Genomic DNA, 16568 nt, shown 5'->3' with positions numbered 1-16568 from the left:
CCTGTGAGCAGAAGACTTCACAGTAGGCCCCACACAGATGGCTCAAATGAGGACATAGGCAGGGCAGGAGAGGGACTGCAAAGAAAACCCATGTTTCCTGGAGTTGAGGCAGAAGGAGCTCAGCCAAGGACATGAGGACAGGGGCTGGGTAAAGGGGCCGTGCTTCATCAACCAACTGAGTCTTCCTGGAGGAGGCTCTTTTAAATGAGCCTCAGAAACTTACAGCATTGAGATCTAACATCTGATCCGGTGTCTTGCTGGATGCTGATGGGCGGAGCTAAGACTTAAGGTCCTGTAGAAAATCTGAATATAACCTCCTCCAGATTCCAGCATCAGGAGAGAAACAGCACACGTCTAGGACGAAAGTAGGTTGTAAGTGCAAAAAATAGTGATTACTGTCCAGGGAGGGTATGTTTTCCCAGCTCAGTAAATGAGATCCAGAGGGACACAGCCCCTGGGAGGGTGGATGGGGCTGTTCCCGTGAACATTCTAGAAGTCTCTGGCAGCTCCCGAGTGAGCAGCCCAGGAGAACAGGAAGAACTAATGCATCTACAAGAACCCACCATGAAGGGAGAGGGGGAAAGTCAGGGTCATAGGCCTCAAATGTGGGATTTTAGCCTTGAAAAGAGAAAGAGGTCGTGACTTCTAACTTCAAGTGCAGATGAAGTTTTAGGGTAGGGGAACTAACCAGGTGATGCCAGAACCATCATCCTTGAGTCCTAATTCCATAGCATTTTCCACTCACCAGGCGAAGGTATGGGCATAGAAGCACTTGATAAAAGTTGGATGGAAAATAAATCAGTATGAGTTTTTTAAAAATTACAGACAGGTGCATCACCAACCACATCCACCATCCCATAGCTCAGAGGCTTTTATGAGGCGATCCCGCCATTAGGTCATCCGATGCCTGACTCATTCACTGGTCAACAACGCTGAAACCCTCTCCTGGCTGAGGACCACTTCTGGACCCCTGGGCTAAGAGTGAATTTTGACCCTCTGCTCTGCGAGACTTACTCTGTTCACAGATCCCACTGGGGCTCACCATCAACACAGAAGCTATTACCCAACTGGAATGGCCCAAGGGCTTTGGGGACCAACAGCACTTTCCCATTGATGTGCACATCTAGCAAATCCAGAGTCTCATTTTTCATAAAGATGTACAGGATCAGGATCTTCCCAAATGATTTTCCAAAAGAAATTAGTATGCAAATAAATGCTCTTCCTGCTGTAACTTTACCAACTTTGATTTTGAAGCAGGTGGCAATCAGTTTGCATTTATTTTGGGAGAACAGCTTGGACTTGATGCTACTTCCTAAGTACCTTGTACCCTCCGAGGAGACACGTTCAACTTCAATGTGGTGATGATATGATTTAGCTAGAATAGCCACCTCTCCTAATTAGCCTGATTGGAAATTCAACAAAACTTGATGCACCACTCACTAGGGAAATCCCCCAGCATAATGTTTGCAAGCATGCAAAACAGTCCCAGTGACAACGTGCAGAGAAAAACCACAGCCTCCTGCCCCAGCTCCCAAGTCGGACCCTCCCAACACCTGCTTCCCAGCCGCTGTGCATGATGACCAGGCAAAAGTGGCCCCCAGCACCCTGGACGGACCTGCTGTCGGGTGTCAGGGTGCTGTGCCCAGCCCAGTCCTGCTGGGAACAAGTGCCAGATGCAGGGCTCCTCATTTTCAGATAAGTCAGAATGATGTCCCAGGTTCCCCACTCTGTCTTCATGGTATTTTCCTCTGTCACACCTCTCACAACTGTAATGAAACTATGACTTATCTAATTATTTGATTAATGTCTGCCTCCCCCCACCAGATGAAGGTCTGTTATGCCAGGGACCTATCCCATTATCCTCGCACCAATGAACGTCGTGTCTGACATAGAGCCATTCGAGGGAGAGTTGGTGAATGAATGAATCAATAAATCAACGAATCGATGCTCTACAGTGACATCTATTTTCTCTTCGTTTGGGGCATTCGGTTTTGAAGAACACTGCTGGAGTTACCGGAAAGAACCAGAAGCGGCAGTGGCCCCCTCTCTTTGGCAGAGTCATGCATATCAGAACAGGATCACGATGGAGTCCTCTTACAGCCCGGTGTGTCTGGATCCCACGCCATCGGACCCCAGCAGGGCTCCATGACAGTGAGCCCCAGATGCATCCCAGCCATATATCTGCTCCTGGGTCACCCGTGTGGGGTGACAGGTGAGCTGGCCTCCCAGGCTGATTCTGAATTGCACTGGCCCCCACGCCGCCTCCCTACATGGAGGGCACATGCGGCACAGAGAGCTGTGTGTTCCCCGTGTTTATAAAGCAGTGGACGGGTCACACGTTTGTGTGGGAATTACAGGTCTTAGAGCTTAGCAACTGAAAAATGCAGAAAGACCTTTTGTTACCAAAATAGAAAACAAAATGCTGATTTCTTTCCTCCAAAGAGAAAAGGCTGTTTCCCAGAGATCGCAATATGAGGGCAAGAATCATCTTTGGGTGAGTTGGAAATGGCTCTCCGTCCCAGGAGTTTGGGCAGGTAATTCGCCCACATGTGATAAGCGAGGAATGCTCTTCAACCGTGGCGAGGGAGGATGCCCGCAGACTTGCGCTGATTGTCACTGAATACTTCCCGGACGCGTGGCCGTCCACGAGGGGCTCAAAAGCAGGGATGTGGTACCATCTGTACCGCACGAAGGAAGCCCCACCCTCAGGACCGCGGAGCAGGCGGAGTCCTCCTTATATCACCACACACCTGCTTCCTACGCCCTTCCTTCTTCATGCCCCCCCATCACTCTTCCCTCTACTTGTACCCCCACCTCCCAGAGGGAGCCCCACTGTCCTGTGCATGAGAACCGCAGGGACGAGAGACAGCCTTCGGGCTCTGCTCACCCCTCTGCGGAGGTAACAAATCACGTCCGTCTGTCCTCATGCAGGAACCCCACAAGCCACTCCCACTCACCCAGCTGCTTAAGACGTGAGAGTCCATAATGCTCGGAAGGAGAAAAATACGGCCTCGGTAAGAGCAACAGTTAATATTCACAAGTAAGAAATCACAGCACGGTATTGAGAACTTAATAACAGGAGGTTAATAACCATAAAATACTATGATCCATTTTCCTGTGGGGCCAAGGAAACAATTCCAGCTGTTCGCAAGCAATAGCCTGTTTCTAGGAGAAACCCAGACGGGGCCAAGACATCGCACTCCCGTACTGGCACCCGCGTGTGTCACAGGCGCGGGCCTCCAGCACAGCTGTGCATGGGGCACGTATTTGGGGGGTTTCGAGTTTTACTTGCGCTACGACACAGACAAAACACAAATACAAACTAGGGAAAGACAGGAGGACGGCTGTAAGTTGTCAAGTCGACATCAATGACAGAGTTGTGTTAAATTACATTATTTCCAGGTTTCTAAGTATTTTCAACAATCCAAGCGAGCGCCGTGAGGATGGTCTGGGCCCCTTCCCGACCCCCCCCCCCCCATGCTTCTTCTCTGGTTCCACTACACCCCTGACCTCTGTGTGCTGGGATGCTTGGCTTTCTTTCTCATCAGTGACAAGTCTTTTCAACCGTGTGGCAGTGAGTCTATTCTGTGCACCTCGCACGTGCAAACACGTTACCATAATCAAGGTGAAATACTGCAACAAAGATATGACTGATTGTTAACAAACCCGCTAGAATGCTCTTTTCCAAACGACGGATGTGGTCGTCTGGGAAGCTGTGGTCCTGCCCTTTACTTCAGGTGGACCGTGGCCCTGGGAGGGAGGCCTGGAGCTCCAGAGTGGAGACGGGCTGGGCCCGAAGGAGAGTGATGCCCACGTCAACAGAGCACGCATGCGAGTTATTGAGGCAGAGCTGGCCAGGCTTTCAGTCCCCCTGGAGGTCATTCCAGAAAGACATTTGTAGAATGAGATGCCTCGATAAAAATCCAAAACCCTCTTAGCTGTAAGGGCTCAGTACATTTGATGAATATAGTCTTGTTTTGCACAGGGTCAGGAGGAATTGGTCGGTGCACGCTTTCTGGGCACACCCACAGAGTTCTCGCACACGTGCACACACACACCAAAGAGAAGCTCGCATCGGAGTTGCTTCCCAAAGGGATTCCTGCAATACTCAGGGTGAGAGTGTGGGGCCATCCTCGGGGAAGGTCACCAACGACTCCCCATCTGGCACTTCTTCACCTGGTTGGAAGTCCCCGTTCCTACAAGCCAAGGTGGATTGATGGGGCACAGCCTCTGGCAGTGGGGGAGCCTCACGCCGGCTTGGGGCACTCTCCTCATCACAGCAAACAAACTCCAGGGTGAGCAGGTCCTTTAAACAGGGCTTTGCCAGAGGCCCCACACGTTGGGCAGGGCACAGGGCCACCAGCCGCCCCCTGAGGCCACAGCCACACAAGGAGGGCCCAGAGGCCCAGCCCACGGCACTGACCAGGAGGCGCTGGTGGGCGGCTCTGACCTCTGCACCAGGAACGCAGCCCACGGGCAGGTACCACCATCCCGACGCGGCTGGAAGGCGGAATCTCACGAAAACCACAAGGTGAGAGCATAGCGTTTAAGGAACTCAAAGTACAGCACTGCAGTAGCCACAGGACGCTCCTCCAGGGGAACAAGGAATGCGAAAGAAACAGGGTGGGCGCAGGGGCCTTCCGCACGTCCTGGTATACCCTTCACACGCCACGTGGGCACCTGCCCGGGGAGGGTCAGGAGCAGGGAGGTCCTGAGCAAGCCAGGCCCGGAGCAGTCTGGGTCTCAGGGTAGGGAGAGCAGAGTCTGAGGCCGGGGACACACTGAGGCTGGAACAGGGGAGACGGCGGGCACGCCTGGGTCCAGCCTCGGATGCCAGCCGCAGGACCGGTCAGGTGACCGGCTCCCACAGGTACAGCGGGTGCAGGGAGGCTGGAACCCAGGGAGTGGGGAGGGGGTGGGGGGGCACAGAAGCTCGTGGGCCGATCGCCACGTGGAGCCAGCCAGCTTCTCCCCGCTTACTGCCGATGCCGCAAAGCGGGCAGGAGGCCAGGGGAGCACAGGGCTGGGTGCAGGGGTGCAGAGAGCCAAGGTGAGCTGCAGGGCAGCTGTCAGGCACCTTCCCGGGAGGGAGCAGTGACGAGGACATGGGGCTGGGATGCTTACCCTCCACGTGCCCTAGGTCTCCACGTCTGAAGGGCAGCAGACCACGTGCGTCTGGTTCCTCTTCTGGGATACACGTCATTAATGGGGGGCAGGGAACCAGGGCCCTGAGATGCGCTGCAGGGTGGGCCCCTCGCTCACACCCATGTGTGCACATGCACACTCACAAAATACAACATACACACATACATGCGACACAATGTGCACACAGCACACGACACACACGCAACACACAATTTACACACACCACACATACACATACAACACAACACAATATACACATACAACACACACATATACACACACACCAAACCCACACAACACACGTCACAACATACACACAATATAGAATACAATGTGCAGACAACTACATACAACAAACAACAAACAACACACACACACACGCACAACACGACCCTGTGTGTTCTGGGACCATGAAGAAACTCAAAACAAAACACAACTGCACGGCCACCCCCACCCCCCCTCCCCGGGAGGAGCACGCCCCCCAGCCCCAAGTGTGGGCTGCACAGCGACTTCCGCCAAGAGCTCGATGAGGAAGGGGAGAGAACCTGGGGGTACTGGGGACGCGGCCTCAGCCAGGGGATGCAGGTCAACGTCGGCGGTGACCGGTCACGTGGACAGGACGGCCCGTGGCTATGATGCGGTGAGAAGGCACTTCTCTCTTCCTTCTCAAAACACATAATCCCAGCTTGACCGCAAACAAAACATGGACGGCTCCCCACAGAGGGCCTTTGTCCAACCTGCCCGTCCCGAACCCTTCCAACTGCCAAGATCAGCAAAAATAAAGGAACACCGAGAAACCGAAGCGGAGCCAAAGGAGACCTTTCCTGGGATGGGAAACACACACGAGATGAAAGCTAAGGAGATAGGAAGAAAACGCACACTGTCGTTTGTTCTAACACACCAGCGTCACGGTCCGTGGTGACGAGTGTGCCGTGGCCGTGTCAGATGTCAGCCGTCGGGGACCCTGGGTGTCACGTGCTGAAACACTCCGTGTGTCTTTGCGACTTTTCTGTAAATCTCCAACCACTCTGAAGTGAAAAGTCTATAAGAAATTAAAATAGAATTAGGTCGCGTTGGCCACGGGAGCTGTTGGAAGGGCTGTGTTCCTTCCACCCTTCAGACCCCACGTCCTCTGCCTCCTCCGTCGGACAGAAGCACCTGGGGCCCGCAGGCATCATCCATTTGCCCATTCACCCCTTGGAATCTGCAAGGTGAGGCGTTGGTTAGAAGTTCAAAAAGCGGAATAGGCTGTAAATTCTGGCATAGTGTAAACATCACCGTTTTAAAATAAAACTATCACATCATCATTCGTTGTATCAATTGGAATCAAAAAAGTGAGGCATTCCATACCCACGGTCACCATTTCAAAAATTCAAGAACAGGTCCTTCAATAGCAGAAAATCTTACATGTTTCTTTTTTCTTCCACTTAAACCTGTATTTCCGAGCCACTTCTTCCACAGGATTTTTGTCCCGAAGGGATCAATGTTTACGCTTGAGACTGTGTTATTCATCATCCTATCGTACTTCTCTGCTAAAGAATATTGATATGAAATATATATCTACTCTTTATTGCCAGTGACCATAGGCTCTAAGTGTTAAAAATAATTTTCTTCTGGATTGGATTTCTCTACATTATTACTGGCGTAACAAATCAAAACAACATAAATGTTATCTATATTTCGATAGATACGTATTAGGCGTAAAAATGAAATGTCAGTAGAAATGCATCTTCGATGGAATGGATGTGATTTTTCCAAATGGCTCATTTATCCTGCAATGATTCCATTACTTATTGCTGGATTGGGGCTGGGGTCAAAGATTGATTCTATTTCCATTTATTTTCTGTAGAGGTATGAGCTGAGGAAGCGTCACCTCGAGCACAGAGATGACAAAGAAGCCTTGTTAAGGCTCTATCACTCTAAGTGGCAAACTTCCTCCAAGGGATGTGCGAAGACATTGGGTGGATGAGTTGTAATTATCTACCAGGCTAACACTTCTGCTAGGTCAACAACTAGCCTGGGTCTTTGTTCGATTTTGTCTTGAAACCGGGTATTAGAACCGTTTCACTTGCAAAATGAACCCAGCTCACTCCTTAGGAGCATTTGTTTTCCCAAAAGTCGAAAACATCTCAGGTTACCGTGACTGTTACTGGCCTTCCTACGTGGGTGTGCACCGAGGTGACACCGAGGGCAAGGGTGTTCACCTGCCTTTACTGTGCAAGGGTGTGGAGAAGAAGGGCAGGGGTGGATGGGGAACAACAGGGTAGAGGTAAGACGGGTCAGGTTTAGGAAGGATAGGAAGTAGGGAATATGGAAACCGATTTCCCCAAAGGGCCTCGTGTTCACAGACACTCTTCAGCCGTCTTCCTGAGCCCCAGCGCACAGATGCTGAAAATCCATGGACCTTAGGAACAGAATGCCCTCAGGAGCGCTTGGACTCCAAGGACACAAGGCTCCGGGAGCACAGAGCCCCAGAGTGCAGTGACACCAGGAATACACGGTCCCCAGAATCACAGGGACTCAGGAACACACCGCCAAAGCAATGAGCTGTTGTTTTGCAGGAAGCTAACACCCTCCGAGGCCTTCAGAGGACTTTCCTGGTGCGCCATTTGGGGGGCGAACCCCCAGAAGCTGACAAGTCTGTCATCGAGAAGACAAACAATGGGGAGCCCGTCTCTTGAGTGGCTGGACGCGCCTGCACAAGTCCTGCTGGTTACGGCTGGTCGATGGTGGGAAGTGGGCCCGGAGGCCAAGTGCGGAGGACGCTGCTCGCCGAGCAGGTGTAGCGCCCGGTGTCCCGTCAGTGAGCTCATGGGTGCGGGCAGAGCATCCCCCGGCCTCGCCCACCCTCCGCACAAAGGGGAGCCGGGAGGCGCCCCCACCCGGAAATAGCCGCCAGGACTAGGCCACCGTGGGAGAGATAAGCCGCTCCAAGAGCGGGCAGCGGGCACACCCAGGAGCCAGCCGGCTTGGCCCATCTCAAAACCCCAGTCCTCACGTCTCCCAGCTGCCCAGCCATACGCCCGAGTCCTGACCCCTCATTTCTGCACGCCCAGGGGGCAGCCCTGAGGCCGTCCACTGCTGCTCCACAAAGTGCTGTCCTGGAAGCCGAGGTGACCATGCCAGCTTCCCTCTGGTGCCCGGTGTGCAGAGAGGAGGGTCAGTCAGCCTCCGGGGCAAAGAGAGGGCCGGCTGTTGGGGAAATAAGGCAGCGGCCCAGAAACTGCCTTTCAGAGAGGGCGAAGGCATTCTAGAGAGTTCCTAACTGCAAGCAGCCACGACGTCTCTGAGTACATCTGATGCAGCAGAGAGCAGGAAGGAAAGAATGTGGCGTCCCTGGATCTCCAGAACATTCTCCCCCCAGGCCCAGCATGAGAGGCCTCGATGGAGGGGTGCGAGGCTGGTTCCGAGGGTCCCCGGTGAGATCACAGATTGGGGTCGGGGGAATCAGGGTGGCAAACGTTACCACCCTGGGTGCCGGACCCCAATCCCTGCCCTGAGACTCAGTGAGAGAAAATCACTAAACCCCTCAGCCTAAGCGTTATCGTCTGTGAATCACGGAGCCTCCTCCATGCTGACACGTGATCAGAGCTGGTGCCCCTCTGGCACTGCCCCGGGCTGTCCGTGGGCTGACACACGGGCACCGGTACCCTCAGCGTCACCCCACCTCTCGTCGGGAGCCCGCACTGGCCAGTCTGGATGACTCAGCTAAGAAGAGTACAGCAGAGCCTCAAATGCGGGTTGGCCAACAGTCCCGACACTTGCTCTGGCCAGGGTTCTGGTGAGGACGCGGCACGTCCCAGCCCCCAGGGGCCCACGCCTTCTGCAGACCCTGAGGCAGGGCCAGGAGGAAGCCCGGGCTCCAGAGGGCAGCCTGCATCGGATCCTGCCCTGGAGGAGGCCGGGATGTACTCTAAAGGACACACCCAAGGGACAAGCCTAGGATTTCCACTCCAGCCTGGACAGAGGGCTCCGAGGGCAACTGTTTTCAACCCCTAGGGCTCGGCTCCCCTTGACTTACGGGGGCAGCGAAATAATCACCACATAAGTACGCTGTGCGGCCAGCAGTGTTGCTGCTGAACTAAAACGTGGTCACAGTGCTGGCTTCATGTGACAGAGGGACAGACGCAATCTCGTCTGCTGGGAGCACACCCAACACAGGCAGGACGCGCGGCCCCCGTCCAGCCAGAGGACGGTCCCCTCACTGGCCCTGGGGCGCACACAGAGCCGACTTGCCTTATCCGGCGTGATGGGTCCTTGAACACCGTGTGCTGGAGGCACGGAACCACCGCTGAGAACAGCACAGGCCTCAGGGAATCGGTGCCATGCATACTTCACTGGACTCTGGAAGGTCTTCCTAGGCTGATGGTAGCAGCCCCGTTTTTATGATGTCTCGCAAGCTCATTTTTGCAATTTGACGTAGCAGGACACAGAACGGCATTTTCCATTCTGGTCGAGCTACAAATCCCGTAACTGCTGCTCTAAAAGCTACTGAGGCTTTGTGATACCTCCTTAAAGAACCAAAGAGCAATTATCGGCAAAAAACAAAAACACGAAAAACAGTAATTTTATGCGTATCAGTCCCTTGCTACAGAGGTCTCTTAAAAAGGGGGGCGGGGGTGCAGGGAGAGAACTGTTGGACCATATTTCCTTTGTCTTGTGTCCGCGTGTCCCTACACACTTTGCAACCGTCTGTCTGTGCCATAAACATGGGTCTGGACTGCTAAGTACTCTGGCTGCCTTGCAAGGCTCCCTCGGAGTCGAACATCGTAATTAAAATTCACAGCAGACGCTACTGAAAACATGTAATCTATGCGCAGAGGAAAAACGTGAAACAAAGAAATATACCAGGCCTGGTAAATTGCTAAAGAAAATTTTCAAATAACCAAACGCGCACACGCACAGAACGGGAACAGCAGCCCAGAATCGCTCGATCAACGGAATAAAAGATCCATCTTGAGGGAACATGCTGCCCCCCGCCCCCGACTCCGCTCAGACGCGCAGGACGAGGCACTGGGGAAGCTATTTTGCTCCCTCCTCCTTCACTCCTGCAACGGGCTGTGTGCCCTGAGAACCTCCCTTGCTCTTTTGCCAGCCATCAGTCCAAATTCCAGAAGAAAATGTGAAGATCTGGCGTTTTCCTCTTCCCTCCAGCCATCTGACGGCGGGCAAGTCGCTTCCCTGACTCCTGGGAAGGTGCCCTGCATTCCCAGGGCGGACAGCCCAAGCCAGGCAGCGCCCCAAGGCCCTTACGCTCAAAGGCTCCGCTCACAGGCGCCCCCTTCACAGCCCTGCCCCCCTTCTCCCACCTCCCAGGTCCTCACCACTTGGTGATGACACCTGGTGAATAGGCTTAGGCAGCCAGGGCCAATGGCATGGGGCCGAGGAGGCGGCAGGGAGATGGCCCCAGAGGACCCCTTGCAGGTGGCTGCAGGGTGGTCGGTCCCTCAGCAGGCACTGATCCGGCCTGGAGTCTGACCCCTCGTGTGTGTCCTGAAGGTGGAGGCCAGAGCCATAAAATCCAGAGACTCCAAAGACATGCCCAGCCCTTCCAGAAACAATATTTGACCATTCTAATAGTTTCGCCATAGTGCTTAGATAAGTGCACAGGTAATCCCTAAAATCCACAAACGTCTATTCAAATAGATGCTCCGAGATCACCTCATCAGGAAGCCTCCCCGTCCCACAGATGAAAGAGCAGTGCCCACCATCTGCCCGCCCAGCTGCAGACCCTCCCCGTCATCTGGCATAGGATATGCTGACCAGGAGTCTGTGTGGCCACGTCCACCTGAAAGTGAGCCCCAGCGGGGTTCCACCAGGCCTGTCACTGTGCCCTCGGAGCCCGACAGTGCTCAGTAAACATTCACAGACAGACAGTCCAGATCCCCCACCCCAAACCCTTCTTCGTATTTCAAGACCCGTGCATGCTTTCTAGACTATACCAGTACCCAGGGCATGATTCTAAGGATACAGTGGGACGCTGACTAGCCCCTGGCTCAAGTCACAAGTACCAACCACCCTTAAGGTTCACAAGGGCGGGTCACCTGTGGGCAGGTCCTTCCTGGTCTCCCGGGGCTTTCCGAACGCCAAGACTTAGCACAGGTTCATGATGGCAGCCGGGATCTTGTCCTGACAACCGCTCAGTCTCCCCGAAGTGGCTCTGCGTCCAACCGATCCTCCTCTGGCTTGCTTAGAGAACAGGATTTTTCTCAGGCAAATAACGGTATCCCCTCTTGCTGGAGGTTCAAAGAGCTCTTCTCCCTTCAAAAGGCCGTGTTGTTTTACCACCAGCTCCTACCGCATGCAAACGCATCTGTGAATAGAGATACAGTCGTGGAGGATAATTGAAATTTCAAAATATTAAGAACTTAAGAGTTTCAGGGATTTGGTTTTATAATAGAAACAAATAAAGGCTTGCCATATTGGCAAATAAAAGCTGACAGTGAAGAAATTAGATTTGCGTACCAAATATCTTACATTATGAATTAATCGGAGCAAACTGTGCTCCAAGCCGGCCCATAACGGGAAGGGCAGGTGTTGACCCAGAAGACTCTCTACACCAAAGGCCACTGAGTTTGAAAGCCGCCCCACTGAGAGCCACAGTCACCAGCGGGAAAACACGGCCAAACGCCGGCCTCTGCTGCAAGACGGAGGGATTTTGTTCTTGTTGTTTTGACCTGAAGGGCCTTTGACAAGACGGGAGGGTGAGGGCTGCAGGGGTGTGCCCTGGGAGATACCCACGGTGAAGCCGGCCACGCAGACGGATAAAGCCTGAGCACTCAGAAAGGGACACGGCCCACGAGAGCCATTTTAGAGCCAGAACAAAGTGATTGGAACACAGCCCAGGAAACTAGAGTGATTTTATGTCTTAAAGACCCGAGGGGACATACCTTCTCTAGACCACTCCTCTCTCCCCCGTCCCCTCCCCTGGGCAGCCGCTCCTGGCTCCCAGTCACCTGGAGAAAGCTCTCCCTGGTCCCCGCAGCTCTAGGACACAACAGCAGGTGCCAGGATTGAGTGTGGGAAGTACACGGTGCACCACGAATGTGCCCAAAGGCAAGAAGGGCTATGGGGAGACGGAACAGGCTGTCACTGTGCCCCCGAGGTTCCTGTGCAGAGAGTGGGCACATTAGGCTTTCACAGACGGATGGACAGCTAGCCTGAGGCAACCAGAGCCACGGAGAACTCCAAACAACTGCCCACGGAGGAGGAAATCCCCGGTAACCAGTGCGACGACATCCTGCTCCAGTGAGGCACCTGTCCCACTCAGAACCTCCTCCAGAGGCCGAAGGAGGCACACTTCTACAGGGAAATGAGGGCAGAGACGTGTTGCCACCCAGGACGGGCTGTAGCCCGTGCTCTCTCGACCAGGAGACGGAAAAAGTCCCAGAACCACCCGTGTGACCCGTCCCCACGAGGGCGTCCCGATGGCGTGTGCTCCCCACTGGCACTGTGGGCTCGCTGGTCCCCACGGGGGCGTCCTGATGGCGTGTGCTCCCTGCTGGCACGTGCTCCCCACTGGCACTGTGGGCTCAGGGAAATGAAGACCTTCTCCTGGTATGCACCATGGAATGGATGAGGCGGTTTCCCAGAGCAGAGAAGCACAATTTAATTTTTGTAGGAGCCACGAAAAGAACAAGTCTTTGGGGAATGTCAGGGGAAAGAGAGGCAGGGCACAGATTTGGGGCAGGGTGGGGGCTCCGGCAGGGAAGGGCCCCTGTGGGAGCAGCTCAGAGCCCCAGGCACAGATGCCCAGGAGTCTTCTGAGACTGAGGACAAAAGAAGGAGCAAAACTTGGTAGAGAACCACGCACCAAGAGTAAGGAGAAGGAGCCTCCAAGAGTGCAGTTCATCTGGCTCCTCCCGTCTGACTCAGAATTCCTTAATTTCTCATTATCCCAACCCTTCCCCCCCGCAAAGTCTATGTTCATAATATTAATCACCTGTTAACTTACTGCGAGGCAATCAAGATGAAGTCGATTATCACCGCCGAACACATATTCAAAATATTTGGCCGACACCGAAATAGCCTGGGTAATTTCTCTCCATCTAATTAGCTCCGAACGCAGCCTGGGACTCACTCCCATTAGCGCAGAAGCTCTCGGTCCCTCCACGTAAAGCTGAGGCGCTATGTGAGCGCTTTGTGGACACGGTGCAGGAAACCACGGCCGACTCACATAGACACGGGCAGCCAGATGGAGAGCCGATCTTAATGCTCACGCCCTGAAAAGTTGTTCAAATGTGTAAAACACATCCCCTGAAATTGTTTACAAATAAACTGTATTTAAAAAAACAGACCTGAGCCAGAATCCAATCCTGGTATCTCAGAAGGAAGGAAAAGCCATGACTCCCGAGCCCTCCATAGAAGGGTAAAGACACCTAAGACCAGTCTCAGAAGGGCACTTCCTCCAGGAAGCCTTCCCAGTCCTCCCCGTTCACAAGTAGTTTCCCTAGCCCTATCTTTCTGAGAGAGCACTGTCTACCCCATGATAGAAGAATTCTTTGGGAAATACACAATCGTAATTCGGAGATGTTATAAGTTTGGTTCCAGACCACCGCAAGAAAGCAAGTATTGCAATAAAGCTAGTCAGATGAATTTTTGGTTTCCCAGTGAATATAACAGGTATGTCTACACTCTACTGTAGTCTATGAAGTGTGCAATAGCATTACATCTAAAAAAAAACTATGTAGCTTAAAAAATACCTTATTTCTGAAAATACTCACCATTATCTGAACTTTCAGCAAGTTGTAGTAACTGATCACAGATCAGAATAACAAACATAACAATAACGAAAAAGTTTGAAATACTTTGAGAATTACCCATGTGTGACACAGAGACACGAAGTGCACAAATGCTCTCGGGAAAGTGGCTCCAATAGACTTATCTGACATAGGGTTGCCGCAACCTTCACGTTGTTAAAAGCACAGAATCTGTGAAGCACAATAACGTGTGAAGCGCTGTGTGAACACTATGGTTGCTACCAATGCACCTAGGAGGCCAGGTGTTGTGACACAACAAATCTCGGTTTTCGCAGCTTGTTAGCACATGACCGTGAGGGCAGGTAACAAGAGGTATTATCCGAGAAGAAGAAACTTTCCAAGAAGGAACCACAGGGCGTAGTAACGGCAGACTGGCCCGGTGGAAAGAGAGCGGTGTGGAGGCCCGCAGTCCTGGCTGGTCCCGCCTCCGCAGTGACAAGTCTGTGACTGGGACAAGACGGACGGACGCAGGAGGAGCAGCTGGCAGTGCGAGAGCTGTCCACGGGCAGTCAGGCCGGGACATCTCTCTGCAGCCCACTGGAAGAACGTTCTCATTTCTAGTGCTCCGTCCACAGCTAGTCAACAACATGCTCCTTCCTTGGGCCACCTCTTCCAGAACCAGAGACTCACCTCTCAGTTTTAAAGACAGAGAAAGGGGCCCGCGTGGTGCCCTGCTGCTGTCAGATGAGCCTCGTGTGTCGGGATGGAGGAGAGAGGCGGGCGTGGGAGGAAGAGGCCTGCACACGGTCCCCACCTGTGCCGCTGACACTGTGACCCTGGGCAGGTCACCGCTCCCCCAGTAGGGGGCTGCTGCAGGAGACTGGCCCTCGGGGTCCTTCCTGCTCCAGGCGGCAAGGGATCAGAGCCCACAGAAGGCACCTGTTACGTAATGTGGGCTACGTTTACTTTAAAGAGTAAAGAGGGCACCTGGGGGGCTCAGTCGGTTAAGCATCAGACTTCTTGATTTCGGCTCAGGTCATGATCTCAGGGTTCATGAGTTCGAGCCCTGTGTCGGGCTCTGTGCTGACAGTGTGGAGCCTGCTTGGGATTCTCTCTCTCTGTCCCTCCCCTGTTTGCTTTCTCTCTCTGAAAATAAATAAAAATCAAAAAATAAATTGAAAACAATAAATAGGGGTGCCTGGGTGGCTCAGTCGGTTGGGCATCTGACTTTGGCTCGGTCATGATCTCGCGGCCCGTGAGTTCGAGCCCACGTCGGGCTCTGTGCTGACAGCTCGGAGCCTGGAGCCTGCTTCCAATTCTGTCTCCCTCTTTCTCTGCCCCTCCCCTGCTCACACTCTGTCTCTCTCTCTCTCTCTCAAAAACGTTAAAAAAAATTTTTTTAATAAATAAAAACTTAAAAAAAAATAAAGAATAAAGATAAGTACCAATAGTGCTGTACTCCAGGGGCAGAATGCCAGCTGCAAGGGGGTATTGATGAATATTTACTATTTTTTACACAATTTTTAAAATTAAGTTTTATGCTATTGTCTGCAATAGGCACGTATTACTTTTATAATCGTAAGACAACAATTTTTTAAATTCATGGATTTTGGCGCCAGAGCAGTGACTTCTCTTAAGTTTGTAACTATATTAGCCAGTTTACCAAGAAAACTATGTGAGCGTTCACGACTCTGCATACGGAAGACCACAGGCGCTCTCCGTCAGAACAGAATTGTTTTCAGATGCACAGCCTGGGCGCCCGTCCCTGCCTTCTGCCCGCCGCTGGAACCCTGTGGAGTGTGACCAGGAGCATCCAGGGCCACCTTCTGCGCACAGCTGAAGGCGGGCGGTCGCCCTGTGCCCACGGCCGGAGGCAGGCAGCGCATCGGCGGACAACCGTGGGCAAGGAGGGGCGGCCCTGGAGGGTACCGTTCAGGAGAATGGGAAGGGCTGCAAGCTTCTGCTCCTGAGTCAGCGCATCACCCGCCAGCGTCTGCGTCTGGGCCCGAATCCTGCCAAGTGGTTCAGTGAATGCCTCCACCCCCGCCCCCCCCCCGCCCCCGACATCCTGGGAGGTGACATGTCATCAGAGCCACTTCAGAGGCAGAACAAGCTCAGAGACCCCCAAGGATGGCCCCAGGGCTCTCTGTCCCTGAGCACGGGAGTCTCCTGAGCCGCTTGTGACAGCACCGCCCCCGCCCCCACTCCCATAGATGGCAGGGTCAGGAAACAAACGGCATCAAACCCACCCGCCCCTTTTGAAAGGGTCCTTTCTGAGCCCGTGCTCGTGTCACCAGTGCTCACCGTCATGCTGGCCACGCCACAGACTCGTAGTCTCCAGCAAGAATGTTGGCGACCTGAGGGGCACAGGCGTCTGCCTCTTCCTTTCGGCTCAGGTCACGGTCTCACTGTTTGTGGGTTCAAGCCCCGCATCGGGCTCCGCGCTGACATCGCGGAGCCTGCTTGGGATTCTCTCTCTCCCTCTCTGTCTCTGCCCCTCCTCCGCTCGTACTCTCTGCCTCTCTCTTTCTCAAAATAAATAGATAAAACTTCAAAAAAACTGTCGGCAACAGGAGCTGCCAGGCTCTCGCGTCCACTTCCTGGGACTTGGAGGTGGATTCTGTTAGTTTAAATGTTAGGAAGACATGTGGTTGGTTGTTTCACGCTACCGGTCAGATCTGCAGTAATTGAGAGATTTCGGTCAAAAACGTGGTTAGCAATGAA

At 53.3% G+C, this 16568-nt stretch overlaps 1 long non-coding RNA gene across 1 annotated transcript in view; it reads right to left on the bottom strand.

Annotated features, from left to right (window-relative positions):
* The window catches only part of LOC113600359 (uncharacterized), a 323672-nt gene that overhangs the window by 110874 nt on the left and 196230 nt on the right, over nt 1–16568 (bottom strand). The window contains exon 2 of the long non-coding RNA XR_008291962.1: nt 11190–11458. This is a non-coding gene — a long non-coding RNA (uncharacterized LOC113600359). The remainder of the gene's footprint in view (nt 1–11189; nt 11459–16568) is intronic.

Source organism: Acinonyx jubatus, chromosome D2 (genome assembly GCF_027475565.1).
Source record: "Acinonyx jubatus isolate Ajub_Pintada_27869175 chromosome D2, VMU_Ajub_asm_v1.0, whole genome shotgun sequence".
Classification (NCBI taxonomy): domain Eukaryota; kingdom Metazoa; phylum Chordata; class Mammalia; order Carnivora; family Felidae; genus Acinonyx; species Acinonyx jubatus.
Note: the sequence above shows the minus strand (reverse complement) of the source record. Positions and strands in the feature narration are given on the sequence as shown.